Genomic DNA, 7,485 nt, shown 5'->3' on the forward strand with positions numbered 1-7,485 from the left:
GGATCACTACTACACTGTTGGTGGGAGTGCAAACTCATTCAACCACTATGGAAAGCAGTATGGCAGTTCCTCAAAAGACTAAACATAGAGCTCCACTATGATCCAGCATTTTCACTACTTGGCATTTACCCAATCGTCCAGAAACAAGGACAGTCTAAATCCACCAGCACAACGATGTTCACTGCAGCACTATTTACCATAGCAAAGATATGGAACCAACCTAGATGATCCTCAGTTGATGTGTGGGTCAACAAAATGTGGTATTTGTACACCATGGAATTCTATGCTGTCAGAAAGAATGACATAGCCCCATTTGTTAGGAAATGGAAAGACTTAGAAAAAATAATATTAAGTGAAGCCAGACTCAAAGGAAGATAGGCTCAATGTTTTCCCTCATTTTCATAATCAGTAGAAACCTGGGTCTCTCCTAGCAGAGATTTGCAATAGAGCAAAACCTTGATACATAAGGTAATATAGTATGACACTAAATGAAAGGACCTCTAGGATATAGAAACAAAAGCCATATAATGAGTGATTGTTTTCCTTTATGTACTATGTTATCTCTCATCTCTTTTGTTGTCCCTTGGTTATCTCATATTGTTAGAATATCTCACATTGTTATCTGATATATTGGACACATTTGTATTTGGTTATTTGAAAGTGGATAGGGAAGGCGGGAAAACAAGATGAGGGGTGGGAGTGGTGGGGAGAGAAATGGGGACCAAGGCATAAGAAAGGTATCAATGTATGTGAATTAATGCACCTTCTTTCTGGTGAATATACTGTAACCCTTCTATTAATTACAATAAAATATATGAAAAAAACCACACCTTCCAAAACACTCCCTCTCCATCCACCAACAGAAACATTAATAGACACACTTTGTCTTGTACATGCATATTGAATATTGTAAGAAAATTCTCCACTGTTTGTTCACTGATTCCATGGGATTCAATCCTTCCTCTTAGTCCCCCATTCAATAAACTGATATTCTAACTATTTCCGTTATGAATTGTCTGGTAATTGTCCAAGTATTTGTACTAAGGATTTGACAGTTACCAAAGCAGTTTTTGAATATAATATATCTCCATCAATGTCACTTCTCCAAAAATGTCACCTTCGCCTACTCGTACCTTCACTCTCTCCTCGCTCCTAACTTTTTAATGACCCATCTGCTTCTTTCCATTTCACTGTGAGAAATCATATTAAGGTCAAACTTGAGAGCCTATATTCATATTATAGTAGAAGGACAGTGACATATGTCTTAAGAAAACCCCCTATTTATTTCTACAAAACAAGAATTTATCATTATGTTTCTGAGTATCAGAAAATGGGGTAATGGAAATCTAGAGGGTAGGACAGAGGATGCTAGACGAATGAAGACAGAAGGGGGGAAATGTTATTAAAGATTTTATACATACCCTTCAAAATGAAGACAATTTACGGGAGGGGAGTTTGGGTAGAATGAAAGAGAATGAAAGTGTTGATAAGGATCAAGATGCATTGTGTTCATCAAAGGTTTTATTGAGTGGAAACTCCTTGGACAATAACTTTAATGTAATTCAAATGTTTATCTTTTTTTTACCAGTCCTGGGCTTGAGCTCAGGGCCTGATCACTGTCCTTGGATTTTCTCAAGTCTAGAGCTCTACCACTTGAGCCTCAGCACCATTTCTGGCTTTTGTGTATGTATGTGGTACCAAGGAATCATATCCCGGTCTTCATGCATGGTAGGCAAGCACTTTAACCACTAGGCCAAACTCGTTTGTATCAAGACATTTTTGTTTTTGAGTAGATGTCCAGGTGATAGAGAAGTACAAAATTTAACCCACATTGGAGATTTCCTTCTCCTGAGAATCTCAGAGGATCCAAAATTACAACCCATGCCCTTTGGCTCTTCCTGTCCATGAACTGATCATTGTGATGGGAAATCTGCTAATCATCCTGGCTGTCAGCTCTGACTCCCACCTCCACACCCCCATGTACTTCTTCCTCTCCATCCTCTCCTTAGATGACATCTGCTTCATCTCCACCACCGTACCCAAAATGCTCGTGAACCTGCAGAGTCAAAGCAGAGCCATCTCCTGTGTAGGCTGCCTCACAAAGATGTGCCTCTTCATCTTTTTTTGCTGCATGGATGGTATGCTTCTTACTGTGATGGCCTATGACCGCTTTGTGGCCATCTGTCACCCCCTGAATTGTCCTCTCATCATGAACCCTCTTCTCTGTGTCTCCTTGGCTCTACTGTCACTTGTTCTCAGATTCGAGGAAGGACAGCTGCATGTGTGGATGGCATTGAGGATGACCGAATTAAGGAATTGGAAATCCCAAATTTCTTCTGTGACCCTTCTTAAATCCTGGATCTTTCCTGTAGAGACACACTCTCAAATGATATCTTCAAATATGTTGTTGCTATCATTTATGGATTTCCTACAACCTTTGGAATCCTTGCCTCTTACTATAAAATTATTTCTTCAGTGCTGCGAATTCCATCATCAGGAGGGAAGTACAAAGCCTTCTCCACTTCTGGCTCTCACCTGTCAGTGGTGTGTTTATTCTTTGGGACAGCATTGGGTGTATATATTGAATCAGCTGTGTGACATTCATCCACGGGCAGAGCTGTGTCCTCAGTGATGTACAGAGTGGTCATTCCTTTCCTGAACCACTTCATCTACAGCCTGAGGAACAGGGACCTCAAAAGTGTCCTGATCAGGCTGTTCAAATGAGGAGCTGACATCAGGAGGTAGGAAATTCATCTGTAATATGGTTTTGCATTGGAAGAAAATTCCTGCATATCCCTACTTGTCTCTGCACATTCTTTGTATTTCTCTGGTTTCATCAGTATAATTGATGACCCAGGAGCACAAGAGAAAATTCCTGGCTATGTCAAGGATATTCATGAGGAAGGATTGAACTGTTTTAAATGCGTAAAATTTTACTTTGCATTTCTATTTCAGAGCTTGAAATAGGCTTGTTGAGTTGGCTTAGTTCTTCTTGGTTCAGTGTGGGTTTGTTAATATTGGCTAGTAATTCGTCCATTTCATCTAGATTCTCAAATTTGTTGGCGTAAAGGTTTGAGAAGTATTCCCTCATGATGTTCTGGATCTTGGTAATTTCTGTCGTGATATTACTTTTGTCATCTGGGATTTTGTTTATTTCGATATGCTCTCTTATTTTTTTGGTAAGATTTGCTAAGGGCTTGTTAATTTTGTTAATTCTTTCAAAGAACCAACTCCTTGTTTTGTTGATTCTTTCTATAGTTTTTTTGGATTCCAAATCATTTAATTCTGCTTTGATTTTAATAATTTGCTTACTTCTACTGGGATTAGGGTTGGTTTGTTGCTCTTTTTCCAGGAGCTTAAGGTGAGACATTAACTTGTTGGTTTACAATTTTTCCAACTTGTTCTTGTAGGCACTCAGCGCAGATGAAAATGGTAATATCAAAACAGAAATTACCAAGATCCAGAATATCATGAGGGAATACTTCTCAAACCTTTACAGCAACAAATTTGAGAATCTAGAAGAAATGAATGAATTCCTAGACAATATTAACATACCCACACTGAACCAAGAAGAACTAAGCCAGCTCAACAGGCCTATTTCAAGCTCTGAAATAGAAATGGCAATTAGAGAACTTTCACCTAAGAAAAGCCCAGGACCAGATGGATTCACAACTGAATTCTATAAGTTCTTCAAAGCAAAGCTCACACCAATACTCCTCAAGCTCTTCAACGAAATTGAAAATGAAGGTTCTTTACCAAACTCATTCTATGAAGCCAGTATAACCCTCATCCCCAAACCAGGGAAAGACCCAACAAAAAAAGAAAAGTACAGACCTATCTCTCTAATGAACACAGATGCAAAACTCCTCAATAAAATGTTAGCCAACAGAATCCAGAAACGAATTTAAAAAATCATACAGTATGATGAAGTGGGCTTCATCCCACAGATGCAAGGCTGGTTTAACATTCGCAAATCAATCAATGTAATACATCATATCAATAGAGTTAAGTATAAGAATCATATGATAATTTCTCTGGACGCGGAGAAGGCATTTGACAAAATACAACATCCATTCATGTTGAAAGCACTAGAAAAAATAAGAATAAGTGGTACATTCCTCAAAATAGTGAAAGCCATATATGAAAAACCTACAGCCAATATTATACTAAATGGTGAAAGACTGGAATCATTTACCTTAAAATCAGGAACTAGATGGGGATGCCCACTCTCACCACTTCTCTTCAATATAGTTCTGGAACCCTTAGCCAGAGCAATAAGGCAAGAAAAGGACATCAAAGGGATCCACATAGGGAAAGAAGAAATTAAACTATCCTTATTTGCAGTGACTTGAGTGACCCAACAAACTCCACTCCCAAACTTCTAGAATTAATAAACCACTTTATCAAAGTGGCAGGATACAAAATCAATCTTCAGAAGTCAGTACCCTTCTTCTACACCAACAATACACAAACAGAAGGCCAAATCAAGAAAATGATCCCATTCGCAACAGCCCCCAAAAGAATAAAATACTTAGGAATATACTTAACGAAAGATGTAAAGGAATTATTAATGAAAAATATAAAAGCCAAATGTAAGAAATTAAAGAGGACACTAGGAAATGGAAAGACATCCCATGAACATGGCTAGGGAGAATCAACACAGTGAAAATGGCTATACTGCCAAAATTTATATACAAATTTAAAGCAAACCCCATCAAAATCCCAAAGACATTGTTTGCGGAAATTGAAGATATAATCCAAGGATTCATAGGGAATAAGAAAAGACCTAGAATAGCCAAAACAATTCTAGGGAAAAAGAGCAATGCTGGGGGTATTACAATACCAAACTTCAAACTCTACTGTAGAGCCATAATAACAAAAACTGCTTATTACTGGCACAAAATCAGACCAGAAGATCAGTGGAACAGAATAGAAGACCCAGAAATAGAACCACATAAGTATAGGCAACTTGTATTTGACAAAGGAGCCAAAGATATATACAATGGAACAAACACAGTCTATTCAATTATTGGTGCTGGCAAACCTGGGCAGCCACATGCAGAAAACTAAAAATTGACCCTAGCCTTTCGCCATGCACAAGCATTAACTCAAAGTGGATCAAAGACCTCAACGTCAGAGTGGAAACCATGAAACTGCTACATGATAATTTAGGAGAGACACTGGAACTCATAGGCACAGGCAACAGATTCCTGAACAGAATCCCAGGGTCACAACAGATTGGAGAGAGACTCGATAAATGGGACTACCTAAAAATAAAAAGTTTCTGTACAGATAAAAACATAGTTGCAAAAGTAGAGAGACAGCCAACCAACTGGGAAAAGATATTCACCAACAATACATCTGACAAATGCTTAACATCCAATATCTACAGGGAACTTAAGAACGTAATCCCCTAAAACCCAATAAACCATTCACTAAAAGGGCAAGGGAGCTTAAGAGAGACCTATCAGAAGAAGAGATTAAAATGGCAGAAAAACATATGAGAAAATGTTCATCATCTATGGTCATAAAGGAAATGAAAATAAAAACACCCCCTAGTATAACACCTTACCCCAACAAGGATGGCCAAGATTTTGAACTCAGACAATGACAGTTGCTGGCAGGGTTGTGGAGAAAAAGGAACCCTACTGCACTGCTAGTGGGATTGTAAACTAGTTCAGCCACTCTGGAAAGCAGTTAAAGAACTGAAAATAGACCTTCCCTACGATCCCGCCATACCACTTCTGGGCATCTATCCTGAACAGCATGACCCAGGATATTATAAAGACACCTGCTCAGCTATGTTCATCTCTGCACTATTCACAATAGCCAGGCGATGGAAACAATCCAGACGCCCTACTGCAGATGAATGGATACAGAAAATGTGGTATACATACACAATGGAATTCTACATAGCCAACAGACAAGATAAAATAATGGCATTCACAGGGAAGTGGATGAATCTAGAGCGAATCATGTTGAGTGAGACAAGTCAAGACCTAAGGAACAAAAGGGGCATGGTATCCTTAATATGCGGTTATCAAATCCAAAGAGTACAAGAGCAAGGACTCAGTAACTGCATACCCAAAGCTATGGACATGGTAATAGACATAAATTCTTCCACTGGGGTTTTCAAACCATACTGTGTTTGGTTTTACTTCTCAACTTTTTTGATCCAATAAAATGGAGTCTGAATTTTTGTATTGAATATCCTCCTGCATTGTTCTATCTGCAAAGGATTGTTCTGTCTAAAAAGGGTCTCTTATTCATCCATATGCAACTTCAAGTATCTGATTTTATTTCGTTGCAGTCTTTGATCCACTATAGTGGAGAGTGAATTTTTGCGTTGAAGTTCCTGCTGCTTTCATGACCTGCTAAGAATTGTTCTGTATGAACTGCATATGTTATTCTTTCCTATACAACTTCAGTGCATCTGCTTTCTCTTATTCAAAGTCTTTGATCCAGTACAATGGAGACTGGATATTTGCGTTAAACTTGGTCCAAATGGATCTATCTGCTAAGAATTTTTCGGTCTAAACGTTGTCTTTTATTCTTGAATATACCACTTCGGTGAATCTGGTTTTATTAAGAGTTCTTTGATCCAGTGTAATGGAGATGTGATTTTTCAGTTGAGCTTGGTGTTGTAGGGTTCTATATCTTAAGAATTATTCTGTCTAAACAGAGTTTTTTATTCTTCCATATGCAACTTGAGTGTATCTCATCTTATTTCTTCATGGTCTTTGATCCAGTAAAATGGACATGGGATTTTCAGTTGCACTTCATTCTGCATTCTCATCTTATTTCTTCATGGTCTTTGATCCAGTAAAATGGACATGGGATTTTCAGTTGCACTTCATTCTACATTTTTCTGTCTACTAAGAATTCTGTCTAAATGGGGTCTTTAGTTTTCCAAATTCAACTTTAGTGTATCTGCTTTTACCTCTTCGAGGTATTTGATCCAGTATAATTTAAACTGGATTATTGCCTTGAACTTTCACATGAATTGTCCTATCTGCTAAATATTGTTCATTCTAAACCTGGTCTTTTATTCCCCCATATGCAACTTCAGTGTGTCTGGTTTTACTTTTTGGAGGTCTTTGATCCAGTAAATGGGAGATTGGATTTTTGCCTTGAACTACCTCCTGCATTGTTCTACCTGCTAGGATTTGGTCTGTCTAAACGGAGTCTTTTATTACACACGGTGCAACTTCAGTGTGTCTGCTTTTACTTCTTCCAGGTCGTTGATCCAGTAAATGGAAACTGGATTTTTGCGTCGAACTTCCTCTTGCATTGTTCTTTCTGCTAAGAATTGTTCGGTCTCAACTCGGTCATTTATTTATCCATGTGCAACTTCAATGTTTCTGCTTTTAATTCTTCGACGCCCTTGATCTAGTATTATGGAGACCTGATTTTTGTATTGAACTTCGTGTTGCATTGTTCTATCTGCAAAGAATTGCACTGTTTAAATCAGGTCGTTTATTCTTC

This window comes from Megascapheus bottae, chromosome 1 (assembly GCF_031878675.1).
Source record: "Megascapheus bottae isolate mThoBot1 chromosome 1, mThoBot2.hap1, whole genome shotgun sequence".
Classification (NCBI taxonomy): Eukaryota; Metazoa; Chordata; class Mammalia; order Rodentia; family Geomyidae; genus Megascapheus; species Megascapheus bottae.